This window comes from Paramormyrops kingsleyae, chromosome 1, assembly GCF_048594095.1.
Source record: "Paramormyrops kingsleyae isolate MSU_618 chromosome 1, PKINGS_0.4, whole genome shotgun sequence".
In the NCBI taxonomy this organism is placed as follows: domain Eukaryota; kingdom Metazoa; phylum Chordata; class Actinopteri; order Osteoglossiformes; family Mormyridae; genus Paramormyrops; species Paramormyrops kingsleyae.
The window spans coordinates 25,242,531-25,267,884 of NC_132797.1; the positions used below are offsets into that span (position 1 = coordinate 25,242,531).

At 43.2% G+C, this 25,354-nt stretch overlaps 40 non-coding genes across 40 annotated transcripts; all 40 read right to left on the reverse strand.

Moving 5' to 3' along the window:
• Nucleotides 1-8,520: 8,520 nt before the first annotated feature.
• trnay-gua (transfer RNA tyrosine (anticodon GUA)) lies at nucleotides 8,521-8,609 on the reverse strand. Its single transcript is given in 2 exon segments — nucleotides 8,521-8,556; nucleotides 8,573-8,609. It is a non-coding gene; the product is annotated as a tRNA-Tyr (tRNA).
• A 446-nt stretch (nucleotides 8,610-9,055) lies between these two features.
• Nucleotides 9,056-9,144, reverse strand: trnay-gua (transfer RNA tyrosine (anticodon GUA)). The gene is given in 2 exon segments: nucleotides 9,056-9,091; nucleotides 9,108-9,144. It is a non-coding gene; the product is annotated as a tRNA-Tyr (tRNA).
• Nucleotides 9,145-9,411: 267 nt separating this feature from the next.
• On the reverse strand, nucleotides 9,412-9,500 carry trnay-gua (transfer RNA tyrosine (anticodon GUA)). Its single transcript is given in 2 exon segments — nucleotides 9,412-9,447; nucleotides 9,464-9,500. It is a non-coding gene; the product is annotated as a tRNA-Tyr (tRNA).
• Nucleotides 9,501-9,767: 267 nt separating this feature from the next.
• Nucleotides 9,768-9,856, reverse strand: trnay-gua (transfer RNA tyrosine (anticodon GUA)). The gene is given in 2 exon segments: nucleotides 9,768-9,803; nucleotides 9,820-9,856. It is a non-coding gene; the product is annotated as a tRNA-Tyr (tRNA).
• An 89-nt stretch (nucleotides 9,857-9,945) lies between these two features.
• trnay-gua (transfer RNA tyrosine (anticodon GUA)) lies at nucleotides 9,946-10,034 on the reverse strand. The gene is given in 2 exon segments: nucleotides 9,946-9,981; nucleotides 9,998-10,034. It is a non-coding gene; the product is annotated as a tRNA-Tyr (tRNA).
• Nucleotides 10,035-10,479: 445 nt separating this feature from the next.
• Nucleotides 10,480-10,568, reverse strand: trnay-gua (transfer RNA tyrosine (anticodon GUA)). Its single transcript is given in 2 exon segments — nucleotides 10,480-10,515; nucleotides 10,532-10,568. It is a non-coding gene; the product is annotated as a tRNA-Tyr (tRNA).
• A 446-nt stretch (nucleotides 10,569-11,014) lies between these two features.
• On the reverse strand, nucleotides 11,015-11,103 carry trnay-gua (transfer RNA tyrosine (anticodon GUA)). Its single transcript is given in 2 exon segments — nucleotides 11,015-11,050; nucleotides 11,067-11,103. It is a non-coding gene; the product is annotated as a tRNA-Tyr (tRNA).
• An 81-nt stretch (nucleotides 11,104-11,184) lies between these two features.
• trnay-gua (transfer RNA tyrosine (anticodon GUA)) lies at nucleotides 11,185-11,273 on the reverse strand. Its single transcript is given in 2 exon segments — nucleotides 11,185-11,220; nucleotides 11,237-11,273. It is a non-coding gene; the product is annotated as a tRNA-Tyr (tRNA).
• Nucleotides 11,274-11,540: 267 nt separating this feature from the next.
• Nucleotides 11,541-11,629, reverse strand: trnay-gua (transfer RNA tyrosine (anticodon GUA)). Its single transcript is given in 2 exon segments — nucleotides 11,541-11,576; nucleotides 11,593-11,629. It is a non-coding gene; the product is annotated as a tRNA-Tyr (tRNA).
• An 89-nt stretch (nucleotides 11,630-11,718) lies between these two features.
• On the reverse strand, nucleotides 11,719-11,807 carry trnay-gua (transfer RNA tyrosine (anticodon GUA)). Its single transcript is given in 2 exon segments — nucleotides 11,719-11,754; nucleotides 11,771-11,807. It is a non-coding gene; the product is annotated as a tRNA-Tyr (tRNA).
• A 448-nt stretch (nucleotides 11,808-12,255) lies between these two features.
• On the reverse strand, nucleotides 12,256-12,344 carry trnay-gua (transfer RNA tyrosine (anticodon GUA)). Its single transcript is given in 2 exon segments — nucleotides 12,256-12,291; nucleotides 12,308-12,344. It is a non-coding gene; the product is annotated as a tRNA-Tyr (tRNA).
• A 444-nt stretch (nucleotides 12,345-12,788) lies between these two features.
• trnay-gua (transfer RNA tyrosine (anticodon GUA)) lies at nucleotides 12,789-12,877 on the reverse strand. The gene is given in 2 exon segments: nucleotides 12,789-12,824; nucleotides 12,841-12,877. It is a non-coding gene; the product is annotated as a tRNA-Tyr (tRNA).
• A 1,150-nt stretch (nucleotides 12,878-14,027) lies between these two features.
• On the reverse strand, nucleotides 14,028-14,116 carry trnay-gua (transfer RNA tyrosine (anticodon GUA)). The gene is given in 2 exon segments: nucleotides 14,028-14,063; nucleotides 14,080-14,116. It is a non-coding gene; the product is annotated as a tRNA-Tyr (tRNA).
• Nucleotides 14,117-14,205: 89 nt separating this feature from the next.
• Nucleotides 14,206-14,294, reverse strand: trnay-aua (transfer RNA tyrosine (anticodon AUA)). Its single transcript is given in 2 exon segments — nucleotides 14,206-14,241; nucleotides 14,258-14,294. It is a non-coding gene; the product is annotated as a tRNA-Tyr (tRNA).
• A 270-nt stretch (nucleotides 14,295-14,564) lies between these two features.
• trnay-gua (transfer RNA tyrosine (anticodon GUA)) lies at nucleotides 14,565-14,653 on the reverse strand. The gene is given in 2 exon segments: nucleotides 14,565-14,600; nucleotides 14,617-14,653. It is a non-coding gene; the product is annotated as a tRNA-Tyr (tRNA).
• Nucleotides 14,654-14,742: 89 nt separating this feature from the next.
• On the reverse strand, nucleotides 14,743-14,831 carry trnay-gua (transfer RNA tyrosine (anticodon GUA)). The gene is given in 2 exon segments: nucleotides 14,743-14,778; nucleotides 14,795-14,831. It is a non-coding gene; the product is annotated as a tRNA-Tyr (tRNA).
• A 445-nt stretch (nucleotides 14,832-15,276) lies between these two features.
• trnay-gua (transfer RNA tyrosine (anticodon GUA)) lies at nucleotides 15,277-15,365 on the reverse strand. The gene is given in 2 exon segments: nucleotides 15,277-15,312; nucleotides 15,329-15,365. It is a non-coding gene; the product is annotated as a tRNA-Tyr (tRNA).
• Nucleotides 15,366-15,988: 623 nt separating this feature from the next.
• Nucleotides 15,989-16,077, reverse strand: trnay-gua (transfer RNA tyrosine (anticodon GUA)). Its single transcript is given in 2 exon segments — nucleotides 15,989-16,024; nucleotides 16,041-16,077. It is a non-coding gene; the product is annotated as a tRNA-Tyr (tRNA).
• An 81-nt stretch (nucleotides 16,078-16,158) lies between these two features.
• trnay-gua (transfer RNA tyrosine (anticodon GUA)) lies at nucleotides 16,159-16,247 on the reverse strand. Its single transcript is given in 2 exon segments — nucleotides 16,159-16,194; nucleotides 16,211-16,247. It is a non-coding gene; the product is annotated as a tRNA-Tyr (tRNA).
• Nucleotides 16,248-17,048: 801 nt separating this feature from the next.
• On the reverse strand, nucleotides 17,049-17,137 carry trnay-gua (transfer RNA tyrosine (anticodon GUA)). Its single transcript is given in 2 exon segments — nucleotides 17,049-17,084; nucleotides 17,101-17,137. It is a non-coding gene; the product is annotated as a tRNA-Tyr (tRNA).
• An 89-nt stretch (nucleotides 17,138-17,226) lies between these two features.
• On the reverse strand, nucleotides 17,227-17,315 carry trnay-gua (transfer RNA tyrosine (anticodon GUA)). The gene is given in 2 exon segments: nucleotides 17,227-17,262; nucleotides 17,279-17,315. It is a non-coding gene; the product is annotated as a tRNA-Tyr (tRNA).
• An 89-nt stretch (nucleotides 17,316-17,404) lies between these two features.
• Nucleotides 17,405-17,493, reverse strand: trnay-gua (transfer RNA tyrosine (anticodon GUA)). Its single transcript is given in 2 exon segments — nucleotides 17,405-17,440; nucleotides 17,457-17,493. It is a non-coding gene; the product is annotated as a tRNA-Tyr (tRNA).
• A 445-nt stretch (nucleotides 17,494-17,938) lies between these two features.
• Nucleotides 17,939-18,027, reverse strand: trnay-gua (transfer RNA tyrosine (anticodon GUA)). The gene is given in 2 exon segments: nucleotides 17,939-17,974; nucleotides 17,991-18,027. It is a non-coding gene; the product is annotated as a tRNA-Tyr (tRNA).
• Nucleotides 18,028-18,473: 446 nt separating this feature from the next.
• Nucleotides 18,474-18,562, reverse strand: trnay-gua (transfer RNA tyrosine (anticodon GUA)). The gene is given in 2 exon segments: nucleotides 18,474-18,509; nucleotides 18,526-18,562. It is a non-coding gene; the product is annotated as a tRNA-Tyr (tRNA).
• Nucleotides 18,563-18,643: 81 nt separating this feature from the next.
• trnay-gua (transfer RNA tyrosine (anticodon GUA)) lies at nucleotides 18,644-18,732 on the reverse strand. The gene is given in 2 exon segments: nucleotides 18,644-18,679; nucleotides 18,696-18,732. It is a non-coding gene; the product is annotated as a tRNA-Tyr (tRNA).
• Nucleotides 18,733-18,821: 89 nt separating this feature from the next.
• Nucleotides 18,822-18,910, reverse strand: trnay-gua (transfer RNA tyrosine (anticodon GUA)). The gene is given in 2 exon segments: nucleotides 18,822-18,857; nucleotides 18,874-18,910. It is a non-coding gene; the product is annotated as a tRNA-Tyr (tRNA).
• An 89-nt stretch (nucleotides 18,911-18,999) lies between these two features.
• On the reverse strand, nucleotides 19,000-19,088 carry trnay-gua (transfer RNA tyrosine (anticodon GUA)). Its single transcript is given in 2 exon segments — nucleotides 19,000-19,035; nucleotides 19,052-19,088. It is a non-coding gene; the product is annotated as a tRNA-Tyr (tRNA).
• Nucleotides 19,089-19,510: 422 nt separating this feature from the next.
• trnay-gua (transfer RNA tyrosine (anticodon GUA)) lies at nucleotides 19,511-19,599 on the reverse strand. Its single transcript is given in 2 exon segments — nucleotides 19,511-19,546; nucleotides 19,563-19,599. It is a non-coding gene; the product is annotated as a tRNA-Tyr (tRNA).
• A 623-nt stretch (nucleotides 19,600-20,222) lies between these two features.
• On the reverse strand, nucleotides 20,223-20,311 carry trnay-gua (transfer RNA tyrosine (anticodon GUA)). The gene is given in 2 exon segments: nucleotides 20,223-20,258; nucleotides 20,275-20,311. It is a non-coding gene; the product is annotated as a tRNA-Tyr (tRNA).
• An 89-nt stretch (nucleotides 20,312-20,400) lies between these two features.
• Nucleotides 20,401-20,489, reverse strand: trnay-gua (transfer RNA tyrosine (anticodon GUA)). Its single transcript is given in 2 exon segments — nucleotides 20,401-20,436; nucleotides 20,453-20,489. It is a non-coding gene; the product is annotated as a tRNA-Tyr (tRNA).
• A 267-nt stretch (nucleotides 20,490-20,756) lies between these two features.
• On the reverse strand, nucleotides 20,757-20,845 carry trnay-gua (transfer RNA tyrosine (anticodon GUA)). Its single transcript is given in 2 exon segments — nucleotides 20,757-20,792; nucleotides 20,809-20,845. It is a non-coding gene; the product is annotated as a tRNA-Tyr (tRNA).
• A 446-nt stretch (nucleotides 20,846-21,291) lies between these two features.
• Nucleotides 21,292-21,380, reverse strand: trnay-gua (transfer RNA tyrosine (anticodon GUA)). Its single transcript is given in 2 exon segments — nucleotides 21,292-21,327; nucleotides 21,344-21,380. It is a non-coding gene; the product is annotated as a tRNA-Tyr (tRNA).
• An 81-nt stretch (nucleotides 21,381-21,461) lies between these two features.
• On the reverse strand, nucleotides 21,462-21,550 carry trnay-gua (transfer RNA tyrosine (anticodon GUA)). The gene is given in 2 exon segments: nucleotides 21,462-21,497; nucleotides 21,514-21,550. It is a non-coding gene; the product is annotated as a tRNA-Tyr (tRNA).
• Nucleotides 21,551-22,886: 1,336 nt separating this feature from the next.
• On the reverse strand, nucleotides 22,887-22,975 carry trnay-gua (transfer RNA tyrosine (anticodon GUA)). The gene is given in 2 exon segments: nucleotides 22,887-22,922; nucleotides 22,939-22,975. It is a non-coding gene; the product is annotated as a tRNA-Tyr (tRNA).
• A 259-nt stretch (nucleotides 22,976-23,234) lies between these two features.
• On the reverse strand, nucleotides 23,235-23,323 carry trnay-gua (transfer RNA tyrosine (anticodon GUA)). Its single transcript is given in 2 exon segments — nucleotides 23,235-23,270; nucleotides 23,287-23,323. It is a non-coding gene; the product is annotated as a tRNA-Tyr (tRNA).
• A 422-nt stretch (nucleotides 23,324-23,745) lies between these two features.
• Nucleotides 23,746-23,834, reverse strand: trnay-gua (transfer RNA tyrosine (anticodon GUA)). Its single transcript is given in 2 exon segments — nucleotides 23,746-23,781; nucleotides 23,798-23,834. It is a non-coding gene; the product is annotated as a tRNA-Tyr (tRNA).
• A 445-nt stretch (nucleotides 23,835-24,279) lies between these two features.
• Nucleotides 24,280-24,368, reverse strand: trnay-gua (transfer RNA tyrosine (anticodon GUA)). The gene is given in 2 exon segments: nucleotides 24,280-24,315; nucleotides 24,332-24,368. It is a non-coding gene; the product is annotated as a tRNA-Tyr (tRNA).
• An 81-nt stretch (nucleotides 24,369-24,449) lies between these two features.
• On the reverse strand, nucleotides 24,450-24,538 carry trnay-gua (transfer RNA tyrosine (anticodon GUA)). Its single transcript is given in 2 exon segments — nucleotides 24,450-24,485; nucleotides 24,502-24,538. It is a non-coding gene; the product is annotated as a tRNA-Tyr (tRNA).
• A 281-nt stretch (nucleotides 24,539-24,819) lies between these two features.
• trnay-gua (transfer RNA tyrosine (anticodon GUA)) lies at nucleotides 24,820-24,908 on the reverse strand. The gene is given in 2 exon segments: nucleotides 24,820-24,855; nucleotides 24,872-24,908. It is a non-coding gene; the product is annotated as a tRNA-Tyr (tRNA).
• Nucleotides 24,909-24,997: 89 nt separating this feature from the next.
• On the reverse strand, nucleotides 24,998-25,086 carry trnay-gua (transfer RNA tyrosine (anticodon GUA)). The gene is given in 2 exon segments: nucleotides 24,998-25,033; nucleotides 25,050-25,086. It is a non-coding gene; the product is annotated as a tRNA-Tyr (tRNA).
• Nucleotides 25,087-25,354: the final 268 nt, after the last annotated feature.

Consider the following 25,354-nt stretch of genomic DNA (forward strand, 5'->3'; position numbering starts at 1 on the left):
TCGCATCTAAAGTATAATGGCTTCTGGAAGGTTCTTAATACCGCAGACCTAGTGATAAAGTTCAAATGTAAAAATGTTGGATAAATAAGACTATTAAATGATTAATAAACTTTCACCCCACTTGACTGGATATCTAACTGTTGGTAAGACTTGCAGTGCTGGCTTTAAGCATGCTGTCTCTCTGTTGCTGATGGGAAGTGTATTGAAAAAGCTCCTGCCTTCACTTTGGGCTAGAAAGTCTCTCTGTTCTGGTACTGTATAATTCCCTAGTTGTGGACAAATGAATCTGCCAAATCTTCTAATCTGTAAAGGTAGGGTGCCCCATAAGCAATGTTTTGCAATTAGACCATGAGATGCTACTGCATGTCAACATATGAGCCGATAAGGTTCATCAGCTGTGATGGGATATTAGTTAATATTCCTGGTGGCTCAGTGAGTTTCAGTACTGCATGCTGAGTGTGTGTGTGTGGGGTGATGAGGAATTTGCCTTGTGCCCTATGCTGTAACCCTACACTGGACAGCTAATATTCAGCTTTAGATGGTTAGCTGAGTAGCTGTACCCAGGGTTGTGGAGTTTGCATCTTGTATATCTATAGAAATGAGGGCCTGGTTTCCGCCCACTATCCAAATATATGCATTTTAATTGGACTGTTGCCTCTAAATTGCCATTAGTGTATGTATGTCATGCTTTATACCCTCAGTTTCCTGGGAGTGGATCCAGGATGCAGCATTGATTTTGCGGTTATGGAAAATAGATCAATAATATTTGAAACTATCAAGGCTGTTTTGCCATTATGATGCAACCTAATGGTGTGAAAATGACAAGGAAGGCTAAACTACTCATGACTGAAAGCTTTATAGTTTACCACCGGCACGATAACTGTTTGTGACAGGGATTGCTACTCCAGAGTTAGAATATAAGTGCTAATTATGTTTCATTAGTAATCGTCCACTGTATGTGTAGATAGTTATGCAGCACACCACCGGCACAATAAGGACAGATTTAATTACCATTACAGTGGAGGTGAGTCACTGCTTTCTTACATTTTAATTCACCACTTTACCACTAGGTGTCACTTCAGGATCTCTAATTGTTTGTGTCATAAATTACCGCTTGAACGTTTTCACCCGTGTACAGTTTTTCTCGATTGTTTCGGACCATTCCTCAAATGACAATTTACACTTGCAAAACAGCAAGTGTAATCCCCACACCATAATGCTACTTTTGCACAGTAGAACATCATTTCTTATGGCTTCACAGAAATTTCCAAATGTTTTAGCAGACATACACTCACCTAAAGGATTATTAGGAACACCTGTTCAATTTCTCATTAATGCAATTATCTAATCAATCAATCACATGGCAGTTGCTTCAATGCATTTAGGGGTGTGGTCCTGGTCAAGACAATCTCCTGAACTCCAAACTGAATGTCAGAATGGGAAAGAAAGGTGATTTAAGCAATTTTGAGTGTGGCATGGTTGTTGGTGCCAGACGGGCCGGTCTGAGTATTTCACAATCTGCTCAGTTACTGGGATTTTCACGCACAACCATTTCTAGGGTTTACAAAGAATGGTGTGCAAAGGGAAAAACATCCAGTATGCGGCAGTCCTGTGGGCAAAAATGCCTTGTTGATGCTAGAGGTCAGAGGAGAATGGGCCGACTGATTCACGCTGATAGAAGAGCAACTTTGACTGAAATAACCACTCGTTACAACCGAGGTATGCAGCAAAGCATTTGTGAAGCCACAACACGCACAACCTTGAGGCGGATGGGCTACAACAGCAGAAGACCCCACCGGGTACCACTCATCTCCACTACAAATAGGAAAAAGAGGCTACAATTTGCACGAGCTCACCAAAATTGGACAGTTGAAGACTGGAAAAATGTTGCCTGGTCTGATGAGTCTCGATTTCTGTTGAGACATTCAAATCAGTCAGAATTTGGCGTAAATAGAATGAGAACATGGATCCATCATGCCTTGTTACCACTGTGCAGGCTGGTGGTGGTGGTGTAATGGTGTGGGGGATGTTTTCTTGGCACACTTTAGGCCCCTTAGTGCCAATTGGGCGTCGTTTAAATGCCACGGCCTACCTGAGCATTGTTTCTGACCATGTCCATCCCTTTATGACCACCATGTACCCATCCTCTGATGGTGCATTATCCTGCTGGAAGTAGCCATGTCACAAAGCTCGAATCATTTCAAATTGGTTTCTTGAACATGACAATGAGTTGACTGTACTAAAATGGCCCCCACAGTCACCAGATCTCAACCCAATAGAGCATCTTTGGGATGTGGTGGGACGGGAGCTTCGTGCCCTGGATGTGCATCCCAGAAATCTCCATCAACTGCAAGATGCTATCCTATCAATGTGGGCCAACATTTCTAAAGAATGCTTTCAGCACCTTGTTGAATCAATGCCACGTAGAATTAAGGCAGTTCTGAAGGTGTAAGGGGGTCAAACACCGTATTAGTATGATGTTCCTAATAATCCTTTAGGTGAGTGTATGCGAAGGGGTTTGTACAGTTGTCATCATTTTGTTTTCCTTTTGTTGTTCTTGTACTGCCATTTTGCTGTTTGTGTTATACAGTGCTGTGTGACTTTTTTGTTTGCTATTGTACTGTGTCTTGAGATCTGAATAAGTTACATGTGCATGCCAGTGCTTTCGCTTGGCAGTGAACTTCACATACTGTAATGTAGAGCCTTGCAATGTTGAAACTGGTGTCTTTGACATTGTTTGCTATCAGTTTGCTAAAGAAAATTATAATCAATCAGTGACATCATTAGAAAGTGGGAACTGGCAGTATATCTAAGCATTTTGACACTGTTTAAACGATGCTGGTTGTACTTTTCATTTTGGTGGCACTGACTAATTCAGTGGTGGAATTATTTGCTTTTGAGATATGAGTTAATTGTTTTACAGGCTTCTGCAGCTAAACCTTAGTGTTGTGCTATATGAATGAACTGTTTTGAGAAATGCTTTTATAGTTGTGAGAATGTTAAGTATGTTTCATGAAATGTGACAAAGCAAATGAGGAAAAAACTGTAAAAGAAATCTGGTCTTTTGAAAAATAATCTGTCCTTTCATATGCACCTTTCAGTACAACAATGCTGACTGCTCACTTTATTTCTGTATGCACACAATAATAATGTAGAGGTGTTTATAATGCAGAGATGGTGCCCCGTCCTGGGTTGTTCCCTCCCTTGTGCCCATAGCCTCTGGGATTGGCTCCAGTCCTCCCATGACCCTGAATAGGACAAACAGTTTCAGAGGATGGATGGATGGATGTATGTTTATAATGTATTATTGTGTGTGCTTGCACTATATTAGGGGAAATGTTAATGAATGTCAACATTTACTTAATCCAGGAATGATTCTGATTAAGTGGTATAGTTTTGGTCACAATATTATACAATTAATTAAACTCAGGAGTACACAAAGTCAGGCCTTATTAACGTATTTACATGTTTTGACTACTGAAGTCCATCGCTGTGATGTAATAATAAATGGTGGTAATAAAGCTCCATTAAAATGAACAGAAGGAACACATAGTATAGTCAGGTGAGTTGAGATGCTCATGGTTAATGCAAACAAGCAGGCACAACCCAACCTCTCAATGCTTGAATGAACTGTACCTTTTTATCTCATAGTATCTGTGAGGATGAATGGTCCTAGCTTAAAATGACCTGGAGATAAAATATGAACAAATCATTTACAAATACAATAATGTATGTATGGCATACTTCTATAGGTTCTGGGAGATAATGGGCACATTGGGATTTTGTTTTTTATTATTTTGGTTTAAAATACAGATGTGAAGAAGATATTCCCATTTGCTTTTATATGGTCTATACTTCAGTCGTGACAGAAATATTGCAGCGGTCTCATACATATGGGTGGTAGTGGTTTAATTCAAAATAATGGGCCTGTTTTGTGATGTGCTTCTAAAAAGCCTGAAAAACATGTTTCGTGGTATCTCGTTGTTATATTTCACATCCAAAACTAAAAGCCCAATAGGTCTCTGGAAGTGCTTTGCAGGAAATACTAATGTCTGCTAGACCAAGAGTGAACTTACGCTGTAAATCCAATCAAGACAGAAAGATACATTGATACATACAGTCGACTACCAGCTACCAGCAGGACCATAGCTGACCACACCATGGACCCTCCAGACATTGTCCCTGTAACAGCTCAGCGAACCACAATCGCCCTGCGGTAATGGAGCGGAAATCAAAATGCATTACTTTGGTCCAACAAAACATTTCATCACAAAGTGCAATCGTATCATATATTCCTTTTTAGATTGTAAATTGAAACCTGCAAATGGTTTAAGTGACATGCAATTAACCCTCCTCATATATTCCCATGCCACACTTGTTCTCGCATTTCGGTCGGCCGCGTTTGTGTCTTCTAGTGCAGGGTTATTCAACTCTCCAGTCCTCTCAGGCCGAGCACTGCTGGTTTTCCAGCCTTCCTTTACCTATGAGCTGGGTGTGAAACCTCTGGCCAATCAGAATCAGTAATTATTAAACTAACTACCTGGGACAACTGAAAACAAGACCTGGATTTATTACTTATTATTGCTATATGCCTGGTGGTAACATCTTAAAGGTAGATATAAAATTCTTGCCTTTTTTTTCCCTATTTCATGAAGGAAGTGTTTTTTTAAGGGGCAAAGTCAATTTCTGTCTTGTATTTCGAAGGCCCTGACAATCATACAAAACCAAAAGGTATTTAGACGGTCCAATGGTCACATAAGAGTGATATAAAATGATTTTCGAAGAAAGCTGACTGTTGCCAGGAGGGTCATATGGAGATGATGGACTTTGCTCCTGCACAGTTCAAGAGGTTCCTTCAGGGGCGGTTCTCGGGAGGGCCAGGGGCAGCAGTGCCCCCGTGACAACAAACATCACCCCACTGTCCCCCTAAAATTTATGCTACTTGGGTCTGAAATAAATGTATTATTATTATTAAAATTTGTATATGTGGGCTAAAAATGTATGTTCTGAGAACAGGCGAAACACAAGTACATAAGTACATTTTCTTGACAGACTTTTAAGGTGGGTGTACCGGGTGGTCGAGTTGCTCTAGTGGGGAAAAGCTAGGGCCACAATAGAAAACCATTTGTACAAATTGTAAACTGTGACTGCAAAGCATTGCATAAATAATTTACCAGCTTTCAAAATTGTGGCAATGTAGTGCAAGTAATACTTGGAGAACATTAAGGTCAAGAACATAAGAAATTTACAAATGAGGAGGCCATTCGGCCCATCAAGTTCATTTGGGGAGAACTTAACTAATAGCTCAGAGTTGTTAAAATCTTATCTAGCTCTGATTTAAAGGAACCCAGGGTTTTAGCTTCCGCTACATTAGCAGGAAGACTATTCCATACTCCAACTACACGCTGTGTAAAGAAGTGCTTCCTCAAATTCATTTTAAAATGTTCTCCCGCTAATTTCCACGTATGGCCACGAGTTCTAGTATTTAGACTAATATTGAAATATCCATTTGGCTGAACAGCATCCAGACCTGTTAGAATCTTATATACCTGGATCATGTCCCCCCTTAGTCTCCTTTGCTCGAGGCTGAACAGATTCAGCTCAACTAACCTCTCCTCATAAGACATTCCTCTAAGACCAGGAATCATTCTCGTAGCCCTACCTTGCACCCTTTCCAAGGCAGCAATGTCCTTTTTAAGGTATGGTGACCAAACAATATTCAAGGTGGGGTCTTACTAAGGAATTATATAATCGTAGCATCACCTCCCTTGACTTAAACTCCCCACACCTAGAGATGTAACCCAACATCCTATTGGCCTTTTTTATTGCTTCCCCACACTGGCGAGAGTGGGACATGGAAACATCAATATACACACCGAGGTCTTTCTCATCTCAGCTACCTTTACTTCGGTGGAACCCATAAAGTATCTGCACATCAATTTCATTTTCAATTATAAGGCTCTTACTATCCTGCAAATTAGTGATTTCAGCTTTTAGAGCTGTTTTGGAGTTAAAATATTGGAAGAAACTTTTATTGTCATCCTTAGCCTCTAATGCAATCATTCTTTCTACATTCCTCTTGGAGTCTAATGTTATTTTTTAACTCAACCTGTAGATTTAGATACTCCTGCTTTATTTTGAAATCATTAGTTATTTTCCATTTGTGGAACAGAACCCTTTTCCTCCTGACTTTATTCATAATAAAGTAGTAAACCACCTTGTTTGCAGTTTCCTAGATGTAGTTTTGCTGGAAACAGGTATGAAGTCCTCTTGCACTTGCAACAATGTGCTTTTTAAAAATTTCCATGCCTCTTTAACAGTTTTGCTATTTAACTCCATGCAGTTTACAGTTTTGTTTTGGACTTTGCTCTTCGGACACTAAAATTAACCTCGAATTTAACCATGTTACGATCACTACTGTCCAGTGGTTTAATCAATCAATACTGGCCACGTGTTTAATCTCCTTTTGTCAGCTAACTTAGCTTGGCTTGCATGTGGCATGGGAAGTATTCCAGAGAATACCACCGTGGTTGTTCTGTAACTTCTATAAATTTACCCTGCAGAATAACCCTTGCCTATGTTGTTGGTGCCAACATGCACCATAACTACTGGATCCACCCCAGCTGGGGCCAAAAGCCTGTCCACACAATTCGGAAGGTCCCCTACCTGGGCACCAGGCAGGCAAGACACTGTACGGGACCCTCTATCACGGGTGCACACAAAACTATCTACACCTCTAATAATTGAATCCCCTACTACCACAACCTCCCTCCTCCTGGGGGTAGGCGGCTCCTTGGTGCCCAAGGGCCCACCTGCCTTCCCAGTCTCTTCTGGCCTTACAGCTGGAAGCACCTGAAAGCGGTTAGACACCTTCACTTCAGGTGATGCCGCCTCTGTGAACTGTCTACACCCTTTGCTACGTCTATGACCTACATTCACCCAGCTCTCTCGACCTATCTGTTCTTCATTCTCCCCCCTCCCTGCTTGTGCGTCTCATAAAAGGCGTATTAATTCTAGACCAACCTAAAAAAACAACTGGCCCCAGTCTGCCCCCCCCAAGTTGAAATACTCTAGAAGTACAACTGGGCTGTATATAACAACATCTACTGCACTAGCAAATATCATCTGAAAATGAACTCCTTCCTCCCAAAGAGAGCACCTCTGGACTGGTTCATTGCTTAAGGCTGAAACAACCGAATCTAACTCAAAAGGAAGTTAAATCTGAGATTGTATCAAAAAGGTCACACGGAAAAGGCTAATTCAACCTGGAATGGAACCACAATCCTGGTATCTCTACAGTCCTCTGGTTTACCATCAGAGGAATAGAAGGAAGAGAACCTTCAAGACCATTGAAACAGAAATGAACCAGTGACCTAAGAATAACCTTCTAGCACTGTCTACCAGTGGAATTATAGAAGGAGCTGGGGCCTGTGCCCAGACAAAACCGGGACACAGCAAAAGAAATTTTATTTTGGTATTATCTCAAAAGAATTACATAAATACAGCTCATTTAAGCAAAAGATGAACCACAGGCCAAAGGATAGCTATCATGCTATATCTACAGTCCTCCATGCTACCATCTAAGCCAATGAAGGAAGAGCCCATTAAATGTCTTTCTAAAGTAGGTTCAGCAGATATAGTCTGTTGCTTGTGAGCAAACTTGACATTGTATTTTTGCTATGTAAACATATTGATAGAACATTAAATAGAGTGCAATTTGTAATAGAGCCAATGACTTTGATATCAGCAAGACCTAATCAGACAAGAAAGGACGCTGGGATGTACCTAAGGAAATTTTGTTTTGCTATTATCTCAAAAACATTACACAAAAGAAAATCCTTTGAGTTGGAGTTAAATCAGCAACATAAGGATAGCTAACATGTTATATCCAGAGTCCTCCACTCAACCATTGGAGCAATCAAAGGATGAGCCAGTTCTGTCTATTTCGAAAGTGGGTTCAATGAATATAGTCAGTTGCCTGTGAGCAAACAACGACCTAAGGATAGCCATCATTTATCTATGCCATTTATCTCAAAAATCAAAAAATGGGTTCAATAAATATGTTGCTTGTGAGCAAACTTAGCATAGTGTAGGATCACACATGCACATAATACATATTGTCTGTTGCATGTGAGCAAACTTGGCATCGTGAAAATGATACAACTGTTTCGAACCAGAGTTAAACCAGCGACCGAAGGATAGCCATCATAATAAATCTACAGTCCTCCACTCTGCTAGCTGAGCTATCGAAGGAGTAGTCTGTGCAGTTGGTGTATAATGTGGGTTTAATACATATTGTCTGTTGCTTGTGAGCAAACTTGGCATCGTGAAAATGATACAACTCCTTCGAGCCTGAGTTGAACCAGCGACCTAAGGATAGCCACCATACTATATCTACAGTCCTCCACTCTGCCAGCTGAGATATCGAAGGAGGACTCAGCCCTGTTAGTGTAGAATGTAGGTTTAATAATTATTGTCTGTTGCTTGTGAGCAAACTTGGCCTCGTGAAAATGATACACCTCCTTCGAGCCGGAGTTGAACCAGCGACCTAAGGATAGCCATCATACTATATCTACAGTCCTACGCTCTGCCAGCTGAGCTATCGAAGGAGTAGTCTGTGGTGTTAGTGTATAATGTGGGTTTAATAAAAATTGTCTGTTGCTTGTGAGCAAACTAGGCATTGTGAAAATGATGCAACTCCTTCGAGCCGGAGCTGAACCAGCAACCTAAGGATAGCCATCATATTATATCTACAGTCCTCCGCTCTGCCAGCTGAGCAATCGAAGGAGCAGTACATTCAAAAAGTGTAGAATGTGGGTTTAATAAATATTGTCTGTTGCTTGTGAGCAAACTTGGCATCGTGAAAAAGGTTACAAGGCCATTGAGCCGGAGTTGAACCAGCGACCTAAGGATAGTCATCATACTATATCTACAGTCCTCCGCTCTGCCAGCTGAACTATCGAAGGAGCAGTACATTAAGTAAGTGTAGAATGTGGGTTTAATAAATATTGTCTGTTGCTTGTGAGCAAGCTTGGCATCGTGAAAATGATACAAATCCTTCGAACCGGAGTTGAACCAGCGACCTAAGGATAGCCATCATACTGTATCTACAGTCCTCCACTCTGCCAGCTGAGCTATCGAAGGAGCAGTCTATTCAGTAACTGTAGAATGTGGGTTTAATAAATATTGTCTGTTGCTTGTGAGCAGACTTGGCATCGAGAAAATAATACAAGTCCTTCGAGCCGGAGTTGAACCAGCGACCTAAGGATAGCCATCATACTATATGTACAGTCCTCCTCTCTGCCAGCTGAGCTATCAAAGGAGCAGTACATTCAATAAGTGTAGAATGTGGGTTTAATAAATATTGCCTGTTGCTTGTGAGCAAACTTGGCATCGTGAAAATGATACAAGTCCTTCGAGCCGGAGTTGAACCAGCGACCTAAGGATAGCCATCATACTATATCTACAGTCCGCCGCTCTGCCAGCTGAGCTATCGAAGGAGTAGTCTGTGGTGTTAGTGTATAATGTGGGTTTAATAAATATTGTCTGTTGCTTGTGAGCAAACTTGGCATCGTGAAAATGATACAAGTCCTTCGAGCCGGAGTTGAACCAGCTACCTAAGGATAGCCATCATACTGTATCTACAGTCCTCCACTCTGCCAGCTGAGCTATCGAAGGAGCAGTACATTAAGTAAGTGTAGAATGTGGGTTTAATAAATATTTTCCGGTTCTTGTGAGCAAGCTTGGCATCGTGAAGATGATACAAATCCTTCAAGCCGGAGTTGAACCAGCGACCTAAGGATAGCCATCATACTATATCTACAGTCCTCCGCTCTGCCAGCTGAGCTATCGAAGGAGCCGTACATTCAATAAGTATAGAATGTGGGTTTAATAAATATTGTCTGTTGCTTGTGAGCAAGCTTGGCATAGTGAAAATGATACAAGTCCTTCGAGCCGGAGTTGAACCAGCGACCTAAGGATAGCCATCATACTATATCTACAGTCCTCCGCTCTGCCAGCTGAGCTATCGAAGGAGCAGTCTGTGGTGTTAGTGTATAATGTGGGTTTAATAAATATTGTCTGTTGCTTGTGAGCAAACTTGGCATCGTGAAAATGATACAAATCCTTTGAGCCGGACTTGAACCAGCGACCTAAGGATAGTCATCATACTATATCTACAGTCTTCCACTCTGCCACCTGAGCTATCAAAGGAGCAGTCTTTTCAGTCGGTGTAGAATGTGGGTTTAATAAATATTGTCTGTTGCTTGTGAGCAAACTTGGCATCGTGAAAATGATGCAGTTCATTCGAGCCGGAGCTGAACCAGCGACCTAAGGATGGCCATCATACTACATCTACAGTCCTCCGCTCTGCCAGCTGAGCTATCGAAGGAGCAGTCTGTTCAGGAAGTGTAGAATGTGGGTTTAATAAATATTGTCTGATGCTTGTGAGCAAGCTTGGCATCGTGAAAATGATACAAGTCCTTCGAGCCGGAGTTGAACCAGCGACCTAAGGATAGCCATCATACTATATCTACAGTCCTCCGCTCTGCCAGCTGAGCTATCGAAGGAGTAGTCTATGGTGTTAGTGTATAATGTGGGTTTAATAAATATTGTCTGTTGCTTGTGAGCAAACTTGGCATCGTGAAAATGATGCCACTCCTTCGAGCCGGAGTTGAACCAGCTACCTAAGGATAGCCATCATACTGTATCTACAGTCCTCCACTCTGCCAGCTGAGCTATCGAAGGAGCAGTACATTAAGTAAGTGTAGAATGTGGGTTTAATAAATATTTTCCGGTTCATGTGAGCAAGCTTGGCATCGTGAAAATGATACAAATCCTTTGAGCCGGAGTTGAACCAGCGACCTAAGGATAGCCATCATACTATATCTACAGTCCTCCGCTCTGCCAGCTGAGCTATCGAAGGAGCCGTACATTCAATAAGTGTAGAATGTTGGTTTAATAAATATTGTCCGTTGCTTGTGAGCAAACTTGGCATCTTGAAAAAGGTTACAAGTCCTTCGAGCCGGAGTTGATCCAGCGACCTAAGGATAGCCATCTTATTATATCTACAGTCCTCCGCTCTGCCAGCTGAGCTATCGAAGGAGCAGTTTGTTCAGTAAGTGTAGAATGTCGGTTTAATAAATATTGTCTGTTGCTTGTGAGCAATCTTGACAATGATGCAGTTTCTTCGAGCCGGAGTTGAACCAGCGACCTAAGGATAGCCATCATACTATAACTACAGTCCTCCGCTCTGCCAGCTGAGCTATCGAAGGAGTAGTCTGTGGTGTTAGTGTATAATGTGGGTTTAATAAAAATTGTCTGTTGCTTGTGAGCAAACTTGGCATCGTGAAAATGGTACAAGTCCTTCGAGCCGGAGTTGATCCAGCGACCTAAGCATAGCCATCATACTATAGCTACAGTCCTCCGCTCTGCCAGCTGAGCTATCGAAGGAGCAGTCTGTTCAGTAAGTGTAGAATGTGGGTTTAATAAATATTGTCTGTTGCTTGTGAGCAAACTTGGCATCGTGAAAATGATGCAGCTCCTTCGAGCTGGAGTCGAACCAGCGACCTAAGGATGGCCATTATACTACATCTACAGTCCTCCGCTCTGCCAGCTGAGCCATCGAAGGAGCAGTACATTAAGCAAGTGTAGAATGCGGGTTTAATAAATATTGTCTGTTCCTTGTGAGCAAGCTTGGCATCGTGAAAATGATACAAATCCTTCGAGCCGGAGTTGAACCAGCGACCTAAGGATAGCCATCATACTGTATCTACAGTCCTCCGCTCTGCCAGCTGAGCTATCGAAGGAGCAGTCCATTTAATAAGTGTAGAATGTAGGTTTAATAAATATTGTCTGTTGCTTGTGAGCAAACTTGACATCGTGAAAATGACGCAGTTTCTGCGAGCCGGAGTTGAACCAGCTACTTAAGGATGACCATCACACTACATCTACAGTCCTCCGCTCTGCCAGCTGAGCTATCGAAGGAGCAGTACATTAAGTCAGTGTAGAATGTGGGTTTAATAAATATTTTCCGGTTCTTGTGAGCAAGCTTGGCATCGTGAAAATGATGATACAAATCCTAAGAGCCGGAGTTGAACCAGCGACCTAAGGATAGCCATCATACTATATCTACAGTCCTCCGCTCTGCCAGCTGAGCTATCGAAGGAGCTGTACATTCAATAAGTATAGAATGTGGGTTTAATAAATATTGTCTGTTGCTTGTGAGCAAGCTTGGCATCGTGAAAATGATACAAGTCCTTCGAGCCGGAGTTGAACCAGCGACCTAAGGATAGCCATCATACTATATCTACAGTCCTCCGCTCTGCCAGCTGAGCTATCGAAGGAGCAGTCTGTGGTGTTAGTGTATAATGTGGGTTTAATAAATATTGTCTGTTGCTTGTGAGCAACTTGGCATCGTGAAAATGATACAAATCCTTTGAGCCGGACTTGAACCAGCGACCTAAGGATAGTCATCATACTATATCTACAGTCTTCCGCTCTGCCACCTGAGCTATCAAAGGAGCAGTCTTTTCAGTCGGTGTAGAATGTGGGTTTAATAAATATTGTCTGTTGCTTGTGAGCAAACTTGGCATCGTGAAAATGATGCAGTTCATTCGAGCCGGAGCTGAACCAGCGACCTAAGGATGGCCATCATACTACATCTACAGTCCTCCGCTCTGCCAGCTGAGCTATCGAAGGAGCAGTCAGTTCAGAAAATGTAGAATGTGGGTTTCATAAATATTGTCTGATGCTTGTGAGCAAGCTTGGCATCGTGAAAATGATACAAGTCCTTCGAGCCGGAGTTGAACCAGCGACCTAAGGATAGCCATCATACTATATCTACAGTCCTCCGCTCTGCCAGCTGAGCTATCGAAGGAGTAGTCTGTGGTGTTAGTGTATAATGTGGGTTTAATAAATATTGTCTGTTGCTTGTGAGCAAACTTGGCATCGTGAAAATGATACAAGTCCTTCGAGCCGGAGTTGAACCAGCTACCTAAGGATAGCCATCATACTGTATCTACAGTCCTCCACTCTGCCAGCTGAGCTATCGAAGGAGCAGTCTAGTCAGTAAGTGTAGAATGTGGGTTTAATAAATATTGTCTGTTGCTTGTGCGCAAGCTTGGCATCGTGAAAATGATGCCACTCCTTCGAGCCGCAGTTGAACCAGCTACCTAAGGATAGCCATCATACTGTATCTACAGTCCTCCACTATGCCAGCTGAGCTATCGAAGGAGCAGTACATTAAGTAAGTGTAGAATGTGGGTTTAATAAATATTTTCCGGTTCATGTGAGCAAGCTTGGCATCGTGAAAATGATACAAATCCTTTGAGCCGGAGTTGAACCAGCGACCTAAGGATAGCCATCATACTATATCTACAGTCCTCCGCTCTGCCAGCTGAGCTATCGAAGGAGCCGTACATTCAATAAGTGTAGAATGTTGGTTTAATAAATATTGTCTGTTGCTTGTGAGCAAACTTGGCATCGTGAAAATGGTTACAAGTCCTTCGAGCCGGAGTTGATCCAGCGACCTAAGGATAGCCATCTTATTATATTTACAGTCCTCCACTCTGCCAGCTGAGCTATCGAAGGAGCAGTACATTAAGTAAGTGTAGAATGTGGGTTTAATAAATATTTTCCGGTTCATGTGAGCAAGCTTGGCATCGTGAAAATGATACAAATCCTTTGAGCCGGAGTTGAACCAGCGACCTAAGGATAGCCATCATACTATATCTACAGTCCTCCGCTCTGCCAGCTGAGCTATCGAAGGAGCCGTACATTCAATAAGTGTAGAATGTCGGTTTAATAAAAATTGTCTGCTGCTTGTGAGCAATCTTGACAATGATGCATTTTCTTTGAGCCGGAGTTGAACCAGCAACCTAAGGACAGCCATCATACTATAACTACAGTCCTCCGCTCTGCCAGCTGAGCTATCGAAGGAGTAGTCTGTGGTGTTAGTGTATAATGTGGGTTTAATAAAAATTGTCTGTTGCTTGTGAGCAAACTTGGCATCGTGAAAATGGTACAAGTCCTTCGAGCCGGAGTTGATCCAGCGACCTAAGGATAGCCATCATATTATAGCTACAGTCCTCCGCTCTGCCAGCTGAGCTATCGAAGGAGCAGTCTGTTCAGTAAGTGTAGAATGTGGGTTTAATAAATATTGTCTGTTGCTTGTGAGCAAACTTGGCATCGTGAAAATGATGCAGCTCCTTCGAGCTGGAGTCGAACCAGCGACCTAAGGATGGCCATTATACTACATCTATAGTCCTCCGCGCTGCCAGCTGAGCCATCGAAGGAGCAGTACATTAAGCAAGTGTAGAATGCGGGTTTAATAAATATTGTCTGTTCCTTGTGAGCAAGCTTGGCATCGTGAAAATGATACAAATCCTTCGAGCCGGAGTTGAACCAGCTACTTAAGGATGACCATCACACTACATCTACAGTCCTCCGCTCTGCCAGCTGAGCTATCGAAGGAGCAGTACATTAAGTCAGTGTAGAATGTGGGTTTAATAAATATTTTCCGGTTCTTGTGAGCAAGCTTGGCATCGTGAAAATGATGATACAAATCCTTCGAGCCGGAGTTGAACCAGCGACCTAAGGATAGCCATCATACTATATCTACAGTCCTCCGCTCTGCCTGCTGAGCTATCGAAGGAGCCGTACATTCAATAAGTATAGAATGTGGGTTTAATAAATATTGTCTGTTGCTTGTGAGCAAGCTTGGCATCGTGAAAATGATACAAGTCCTTCGAGCCGGAGTTGAACCAGCGACCTAAGGATAGCCGTCATACTATATCTACAGTCCTCCGCTCTGCCAGCTGAGCTATCGAAGGAGCAGTCTGTGGTGTTAGTGTATAATGTGGGTTTAATAAATATTGTCTGTTGCTTGTGAGCAAACTTGGCATCGTGAAAATGATACAAATCCTTTGAGCCGGACTTGAACCAGCGACCTAAGGATAGTCATCATACTATATCTACAGTCTTCCGCTCTGCCACCTGAGCTATCAAAGGAGCAGTCTTTTCAGTCGGTGTAGAATGTGGGTTTAATAAATATTGTCTGTTGCTTGTGAGCAAACTTGGCATCGTGAAAATGATGCAGTTCATTCGAGCCGGAGCTGAACCAGCGACCTAAGGATGGCCATCATACTACATCTACAGTCCTCCGCTCTGCCAGCTGAGCTATCGAAGGAGCAGTCTGTTCAGAAAGTGTAGAATGTGGGTTTAATAAATATTGTCTGATGCTTGTGAGTAAGCTTGGCATCGTGAAAATGATACAAGTCCTTCGAGCCGGAGTTGAACCAGCGACCGAAGGATAGCCATCATACTATATCTACAGTCCTCCGCTCTGCCAGCTGAGCTATCGAAGGAGTAGTCGGTGGTGTTAGTGTATAACGTGGGTTTAATAAATATTGTCTGTTGCTTGTGAGCAAACTTGGCATCGTGAAAATGATACAAGTCCTTCGAGCCGGAGTTGAACCAGCTACCTAAGGACAGCCATCATACTGTATCTACAGTCCTCCACTCTGCCAGCTGAGCTATCGAAGGAGCAGTCTATTCAGTGAGTGTAGAATGTGGGTTTAATAAATATTGTCTGTTGCTTGTGAGCAGACTTGGCATTGAGAAAATAATACAAGTCCTTCGAGCCAGAGTTGACCCAGCTACCTAAGGATAGCCATCATACTATATCTACAGTCCTCCGCTCTGCCAGCTGAGCTATCGAAGGAGCAGTACATTAAGTAAGTGTAGAATGTGGGTTTAATAAATATTTTCCGGTTCATGTGAGCAAGCTTGGCATCGTGAAAATGATACAAATCCTTTGAGCCGGAGTTGAACCAGCGACCTAAGGATAGCCATCATACTATATCTACAGTCCGCCGCTCTGCCAGCTGAGCTATCGAAGGAGCCGTACATTCAATAACTATAGAATGTGGGTTTAATAAATATTGTCTGTTGCTTGTGAGCAAGCTAGGCATCGTGAAAATGATACAAGTCCTTCGAGCCGGAGTTGAACCAGCGACCTAAGGATAGCCATCATACTATATCTACAGTCCTCCGCTCTGCCAGCTGAGCTATCGAAGGAGCAGTCTGTTCAGTAAGTGTAGAATGTGGGTTTAATAAATATTGTCTGTTGCTTGTGAGCAATCTTGACAATGATGCAGTTCCTTCGAGCCGGAGTTGAACCAACGACCTAAGGATAGCCATCATACTATAACTACAGTCCTCCGCTCTGCCAGCTGAGCTATCGAAGGAGTAGTCTGTGGTGTAAGTGTATAATGTGGGTTTAATAAAAATTGTCTGTTGCTTGTGAGCAAACTTGGCATCGTGAAAATGATACAAGTCCTTCGAGCCGGAGTTGATCCAGCGACCTAAGGATAGCCATCTTACTATATCTACAGTCCTCCGCTCTGACAGCTGAGCTATCGAAGGAGCCGTACAATCAATAAGTATAGAATGTGGGTTTAATAAATATTGTCTGTTGCTTGTGAGCAAGCTTGGCATCGTGAAAATGATACAAGTCCGTCGAGCCGGAGTTGAACCAGCGACCTAAGGATAGCCATCATACTATATCTACAGTCCTCCGCTCTGCCAGCTGAGCTATCGAAGGAGCAGTCTGTGGTGTTAGTGTATAATGTGGGTTTAATAAATATTGTCTGTTGCTTGTGAGCAAACTTGGCATCGTGAAAATGATACAAATCCTTTGAGCCGGACTTGAACCAGCGACCTAAGGATAGTCATCATACTATATCTACAGTCTTCCGCTCTGCCAGCTGAGCTATCGAAGGAGCAGTCTGTTCAGTAGGTGTAGAATGTGGGTTTAATAAATATTGTCTGTTGCTTGCGAGCAAACTTGGCATCGTGAAAATGATGCAGTTCATTCGAGCCGGAGCTGAACCAGCGACCTAAGGATGGCCATTATACTACATCTACAGTCCTCCGCTCTGCCAGCTGAGCTATCGAAGGAGCAGTCTGTTCAGTAAGTGTAGAATGTGGGTTTAATAAATATTGTCTGTTGCTTGTGAGCAAACTTGGCATCGTGAAAATGATGCAGTTCCTTCGAGCCGGAGTTGAACCAGCGACCTAAGGATGGCCATCATACTACATCTACAGTCCTCCGCTCTGCCAGCTGAGCTATCGAAGGAGCAGTACATTAAGTAAGTGTAGAATGTGGGTTTAATAAATATTTTCCGGTTCTTGTGAGCAAGCTTGGCATCGTGAAAATGATACAAATCCTTCGAGCCGGAGTTGAACCAGCGACCTAAGGATAGCCTTCATACTATATCTACAGTCCTCCGCTCTGCCAGCTGAGCTATCGAAGGAGCCGTACATTGAATAAGTATAGAATGTGGGTTTAATAAATATTGTCTGTTGCTTGTGAGCAAGCTTGGCATCGTGAAAATGATACAAGTCCTTCGAGCCGGAGTTGAACCAGCGACCTAAGGATAGCCATCATACTATATCTACAGTCCTCCGCTCTGCCAGCTGAGCTATCGAAGCAGTAGTCTGCAGTGTTAGTGTAGAATGTGGGTTTAATAAATATTGTCTGTTGCTTGTGAGCAAGCTTGGCATCGTGAAAATGATACAAATACTTCGAGCCGGAGTTGAACCAGCTACCTAAGGATAGCCATCATACTGTATCTACAGTACTCCACTCTGCCAGCTGAGCTATCGAAGGAGCAGTCTATTCAGTGAGTGTAGAATGTGGGTTTAATAAATATTGTCTGTTGCTTGTGAGCAGACTTGGCATTGAGAAAATAATACAAGTCCTTCGAACCGGAGTTGACCCAGCTACCTAAGGATAGCCATCATACTATATCTACAGTCCTCCGCTCTGCCAGCTGAGCTATCGAAGGAGCAGTACATTCAATAAGTGTAGAATGTGGGTTTAATAAATATCGTCTGTTGCTTGTGAGCAAACTTGGCATTGTGAAAATGATGCAGCTCTTTCGAGCCGGAGTTGAACCAGCGACCTAAGGATGGCCATCATACTCTATCTACAGTCCTCCGCTCTGCCAGCTGAGCTATCGAAGGAGCAGTCCATTTAATAAGTGTATAATGTGGGTTTAATAAATATTGTCTGTTGCTTGTGAGCAAACTTGGCATCGTGAAAATGATGCAGTTTCTTCGAGCCGGAGTTGAACCAGCGACCTAAGGATAGCCATCATACTATATCTACAGTCCTCCGCTCTGCCAGCTGAGCTACCGAAGGAGTAGTCTGTGGTGTTAGTGTATAATGTGGGTTTAATAAAAATTGTCTGTTGCTTGTGAGCAAACTAGGCATTGTGAAATTGATGCAGCTCCTTCGAGCCGGAGCTGAACCAGCGACCTAAGGATAGCCATCATATTATATCTACAGTCCTCCGCTCTGCCAGCTGAGCTATCGAAGGAGCAGTACATTCAATAAGTGTAAAATGTTGGTTTAATAAATATTGTCTGTTGCTTGTGAGCAAACTTGGCATCGTGAAAAAGGTTACAAGTCCTTCGAGCCGGAGTTGATCCAGCGACCTAAGGATAGCCATCTTATTATATCTACAGTCCTCCGCTCTGCCAGCTGAGCTATCGAAGGAGCAGTTTGTTCAGTAAGTGTAGAATGTCGGTTTAATAAATATTGTCTGTTGCTTGTGAGCAATCTTGACAATGATGCAGTTCCTTCGAGCCGGAGTTGAACCAGCGACCTAAGGAAAGCCATCATACTATAACTACAGTCCTCCGCTCTGCCAGCTGAGCTATCGAAGGAGTAGTCTGTGGTGTTAGTGTAGAATGTGGGTTTAATAAATATTGTCTGTTGCTTGTGAGCAAACTTGGCATCGTGAAAATGATGCAGCTCCTTCGAGCTGGAGTCGAACCAGCGACCTAAGGATGGCCATTATACTACATCTACAGTCCTCCGCTCTGCCAGCTGAGCCATCCAAGGAGCAGTACATTAAGCAAGTGTAGAATGTGGGTTTAATAAATATGGTCTGTTCCTTGTGAGCAAGCTTGGCATCGTGAAAATGATACAAATCCTTCGAGCCGGAGTTGAACCAGCGACCTAAGGATAGCCATCATACTGTACCTACAGTCCTCCGCTCTGCCAGCTGAGCTATCGAAGGAGCAGTCCATTTAACAAGTGTAGAATGTGGGTTTAATAAATATTGTCTGTTGCTTGTGAGCAAACTTGGCATCGTGAAAAGTTGAACCAGCTACCTAAGGATGACCATCACACTACATCTACAGTCCTCCGCTCTGCCAGCTGAGCTATCGAAGGAGCAGTACATTAAGTAAGTGTAGAATGTGGGTTTAATAAATATTTTCCGGTTCATGTGAGCAAGCTTGGCATCGTGAAAATGATACAATTCCTTTGAGCCGGAGTTGAACCAGCGACCTAAGGATAGCCATCATACTATATCTACAGTCCTCCGCTCTGCCAGCTGAGCTATCGAAGGAGCCGTACATTCAATAAGTATAGAATGTGGGTTTAATAAATATTGTCTGTTGCTTGTGAGCAAGCTTGGCATCGTGAAAATGATACAAGTCCTTCGAGCCGGAGTTGAACCAGCGACCTAAGGATAGCCATCATACTATATCTACAGTCCTCCGCTCTGCCAGCTGAGCTATCGAAGGAGTAGTCTGCGGTGTTAGTGTAGAATGTGGGTTTAATAAATATTGTCTGTTGCTTGTGAGCAAGCTTGGCATCGTGAAAATGATACAAATACTTCGAGCCGGAGTTGAACCAGCTACCTAAGGATAGCCATCATACTGTATCTACAGTACTCCACTCTGCCAGCTGAGCTATCGAAGGAGCAGTCTATTCAGTGAGTGTAGAATGTGGGTTTAATAAATATTGTCTGTTGCTTGTGAGCAGACTTGGCATTGAGAAAATAATACAAGTCCTTCGAACCGGAGTTGACCCAGCTACCTAAGGATAGCCATCATACTATATCTACAGTCCTCCGCTCTGCCAGCTGAGCTATCGAAGGAGCAGTACATTAAGTAAGTGTAGAATGTGGGTTTAATAAATATTTTCCGGTTCATGTGAGCAAGCTTGGCATCGTGAAAATGATACAAATCCTTTGAGCCGGAGTTGAACCAGCGACCTAAGGATAGCCATCATACTATATCTACAGTCCTCCGCTCTGCCAGCTGAGCTATCGAAGGAGCCGTACATTCAATAAGTATAGAGTGTGGGTTTAATAAATATTGTCTGTTGCTTGTGAGCAAGCTTGGCATCGTGAAAATGATACAAGTCCTTCGAGCTGGAGTTGAACCAGCGACCTAAGGATAGCCATCATACTATATCTACAGTCCTCCGCTCTGCCAGCTGAGCTATCGAAGGAGCAGTCTGTTCAGTAAGTGTAGAATGTGGGTTTAATAAATATTGTCTGTTGCTTGTGAGCAAACTTGGCATCGTGAAAATGATGCAGCTCCTTCGAGCCGGAGTTGAACCAGCGACCTAAGGATGGCCATCATAGTACATCTACAGTCCTCCGCTCTGCCAGCTGAGCTATCGAAGGAGCAGTCTATTCAGTGAGTGTAGAATGTGAGTTTAATAAATATTGTCTGTTGCTTGTGAGCAGACTTGGCATTGAGAAAGTGATACAAGTCCTTCGAGCCAGAGTTGAACCAGCGACCTAAGGATGGCCATCATACTACATCTACAGTCCTCCGCTCTGCCAGCTGAGCTATCGAAGGAGCAGTACATTCAGTAAGTGTAGAATGTGGGTTTAATAAATATCGTCTGTTGCTTGTGAGCAAACTTGGCATTGTGAAAATGATGAAGCTCTTTCGAGCCGGAGTTGAACCAGCGACCTAAGGATGGCCATCATACTCTATCTACAGTCCTCCGCTCTGCCAGCTGAGCTATCGAAGGAGCAGTCCATTTAATAAGTGTAGAATGTGGGTTTAATAAATATTGTCTGTTGCTTGTGAGCAAACTTGGCATCGTGAAAATGATGCAGTTTCTTCGAGCCGGAGTTGAACCAGCGACCTAAGGATAGCCATCATACTATATCTACAGTCCTCCGCTCTGCCAGCTGAGCTACCGAAGGAGTAGTCTGTGGTGTTAGTGTATAATGTGGGTTTAATAAAAATTGTCTGTTGCTTGTGAGCAAACTAGGCATTGTGAAATTGATGCAGCTCCTTCGAGCCGGAGCTGAACCAGCGACCTAAGGATAGCCATCATATTATATCTACAGTCCTCCCCTCTGCCAGCTGAGCTATCGAAGGAGCAGTACATTCAATAAGTGTAAAATGTTGGTTTAATAAATATTGTCTGTTGCTTGTGAGCAAACTTGGCATCGTGAAAAAGGTTACAAGTCCTTCGAGCCGGAGTTGATCCAGCGACCTAAGGATAGCCATCTTATTATATCTACAGTCCTCCGCTCTGCCAGCTGAGCTATCGAAGGAGCAGTTTGTTCAGTAAGTGTAGAATGTCGGTTTAATAAATATTGTCGGTTGCTTGTGAGCAATCTTGACAATGGTGCAGTTCCTTCGAGCCGGAGTTGAACCAGCGACCTAAGGATGGCCATCATACTACATCTACAGTCCTCCGCTCTGCCAGCTGAGCTATCGAAGGAGCAGTACATTAAGTCAGTGTAGAATGTGGGTTTAATAAATATTGTCTGTTGCTTGTGAGCAAGCTTGGCATCGTGAAAATGATACAAATACTTTGAGCCGGAGTTGAACCAGCTACCTAAGGATAGCCATCATACTGTATCCACAGTCCTCCACTCTGCCAGCTGAGCTATCGAAGGAGCAGTCTATTCAGTAAGTGTAGAATGTGGGTTTAATAAATATTGTCTGTTGCTTGTGAGCAGACTTGGCATTGAGAAAATAATACAAGTCCTTCGGCCCGGAGTTGAACCAGCGACCTAAGGATAGCCATCATACTGTATCTACAGTCCTCCACTCTGCCAGCTGAGCTATCGAAGGAGCAGTCTATTCAGTGAGTGTAGAATGTGGGTTTAATAAATATTGTCTGTTGCTTGAGAGCAGACTTGGCATTGAGAAAATAATACAAGTCCTTCGAGCCAGAGTTGACCCAGCTACCTAAGGATAGCCATCATACTATATCTACAGTCCTCCGCTCTGCCAGCTGAGCTATCGAAGGAGCAGTACATTAAGTAAGTGTAGAATGTGGGTTTAATAAATATTTTCCGGTTCATGTGAGCAAGCTTGGCATCGTGAAAATGATACAAATCCTTTGAGCCGGAGTTGAACCAGCGACCTAAGGATAGCCATCATACTATATCTACAGTCCTCCGCTCTGCCAGCTGAGCTATCGAAGGAGCCGTACATTCAATAAGAATAGAATGTGGGTTTAATAAATATTGTCTGTTGCTTGTGAGCAAGCTTGGCATCGTGAAAATGATACAAGTCCTTCGAGCCGGAGTTGAACGAGCGACCTGAGGATAGCCATCATACTATATCTACAGTCCTCCGCTCTGCCAGCTGAGCTATCGAAGGAGTAGTCTGCGGTGTTAGTGTAGAATGTGGGTTTAATAAATATTGTCTGTTGCTTGTGAGCAAACTTGGCATCGTGAAAATGATACAAGTCCTTTGAGCCGGAATTGAACCAGCAACCTAAGGATAGTCATCATACTATATCTACAGTCTTCCACTCTGCCAGCTGTGCTATCGAAGGAGCAGTCTGTTCAGTAGGTGTAGAATGTGGGTTTAATAAATATTGTCTGTTGCTTGTGAGCAAACTTGGCATCGTGAAAATGATGCAGTTCATTCCAGCCGGAGCTGAACCAGCGACCTAAGGATGGCCATCATACTACATCTACAGTCCTCCGCTCTGCCAGCTGAGCTATCGAAGGAGCAGTACATTCAATAAGTGTAGAATGTTGGTTTAATAAATATTGTCTGTTGCTTGTGAGCAAACTTGGCATCGTGAAAAAGGTTACAAGTCCTTCGAGCCGGAGTTGATCCAGCGACCTAAGGATAGCCATCTTATTATATCTACAGTCCTCCGCTCTGCCAGCTGAGCTATCGAAGGAGCAGTTTATTCAGTAAGTGTAGAATGTCGGTTTAATAAATATTGTCTGTTGCTTGTGAGCAATCTTGACAATGATGCAGTTCCTTCGAGCCAGAGTTGAACCAGCGACCTAAGGAAAGCCATCATACTATAACTACAGTCCACCGCTCTGCCAGCTGAGCTATCGAAGGAGTAGTCTGTGGTGTTAGTGTAGAATGTGGGTTTAATAAATATTGTCTGTTGCTTGTGAGCAAACTTGGCATCGTGAAAATGATGCAGCTCCTTCGAGCTGGAGTCGAACCAGCGACCTAAGGATGGCCATTATACTACATCTACAGTCCTCCGCTCTGCCAGCTGAGCCATCCAAGGAGCAGTACATTAAGCAAGTGTAGAATGTGGGTTTAATAAATATGGTCTGTTCCTTGTGAGCAAGCTTGGCATCGTGAAAATGATACAAATCCTTCGAGCCGGAGTTGAACCAGCGACCTAAGGATAGCCATCATACTGTACCTACAGTCCTCCGCTATGCCAGCTGAGCTATCGAAGGAGCAGTCCATTTAACAAGTGTAGAATGTGGGTTTAATAAATATTGTCTGTTGCTTGTGAGCAAACTTGGCATCGTGAAAAGTTGAACCAGCTACCTAAGGATGACCATCACACTACATCTACAGTCCTCCGCTCTGCCAGCTGAGCTATCGAAGGAGCAGTACATTAAGTAAGTGTAGAATGTGGGTTTAATAAATATTTTCCGGTTCATGTGAGCAAGCTTGGCATCGTGAAAATGATACAATTCCTTCGAGCCGGAGTTGAACCAGCGACCTAAGGATGGCCATCATACTACATCTACAGTCCTCCGCTCTGCCAGCTGAGCTATCGAAGGAGCAGTCTATTCAGCAAGTGTAGAATGTGGGTTTAATAAATATTGTCTGTTGCTTGTGAGCAGACTTGGCATTGAGAAAATAATACAAGTCCATCGAGCCAGAGTTGACCGAGCTACCTAAGAATAGCCATCATACTATATCTACAGTCCTCCGCTCTGCCAGCTGAGCTATCGAAGGAGCAGTACCTTAAGTAAGTGTAGAATGTGGGTTTAATAAATATTTTCCGGTTCATGTGAGCAAGCTTGGCATCGTGAAAATGATACAAATCCTTTGAGCCGGAGTTGAACCAGCGACCTAAGGATAGCCATCATACTATATCTACAGTCCTCCGCTCTGCCAGCTGAGCTATCGAAGGAGCCGTACATTCAATAAGTATAGAATGTGGGTTTAATAAATATTGTCTGTTGCTTGTGAGCAAGCTTGGCATCGTGCAAATGATACAAGTCCTTCGAGCCGGAGTTGAACCAGCGACCTAAGGATAGCCATCATACTATATCTACAGTCCTCCGCTCTGCCAGCTGAGCTATCGAAGGAGCAGTCTGTTCAGTAAGTGTAGAATGTGGGTTTAATAAATATTGTCTGTTGCTTGTGAGCAATCTTGACAATGATGCAGTTCCTTCGAGCCGGAGTTGAACCAGCGACCTAAGGATAGCCATCATACTATAACTACAGTCCTCCGCTCTGCCAGCTGAGCTATCGAAGGGGTAGTCTGTGGTGTTAGTGTATAATGTGGGTTTAGTGTATAATGTGGGTTTAATAAAAATTGTCTGTTGCTTGTGAGCAAACTTGGCATCGTGAAAATGATACAAGTCCTTCGAGCCGGAGTTGATCCAGCGACCTAAGGATAGCCGTCTAACTATATCTACAGTCCTCCGCTCTGACAGCTGAGCTATCGAAGGAGCAGTCTGTTCAGTAAGTGTAGAATGTGGGTTTAATATTGTCTGTTGCTTGTGAGCAAACTTGGCATCGTGAAAATGATGCAGCTCCTTCGAGCCGGAGTTGAACCAGCGACCTAAGGATGGCCATCATACTACATCTACAGTCCTCCGCTCTGCCAGCTGAGCTATCGAAGGAGCAGTCTATTCAGTGAGTGTAGAATGTGGGTTTAATAAATATTGTCTGTTGCTTGTGAGCAGACTTGGCATTGAGAAAATGATACAAGTCCTTCGAGCCAGAATTGAACCAGCGACCTAAGGATGGCCATCATACTACATCTACAGTCCTCCGCTCTGCCAGCTGAGCTATCGAAGGAGCAGTACATTCAGTAAGTGTAGAATGTGGGTTTAATAAATATCGTCTGTTGCTTGTGAGCAAACTTGGCATTGTGAAAAAGATGCAGCTCCTTCGAGCCGGAGTTGAACCAGCGACCTAAGGATAGCCATCATACTATATCTACAGTCCTCCGCTCTGGCAGCTGAGCTATCGAAGGAGTAGTCTGTGGTGTTAGTGTATAATGTGGGTTTAATAAAAATTGTCTGTTGCTTGTGAGCAAACTAGGCATTGTGAAATTGATGCAGCT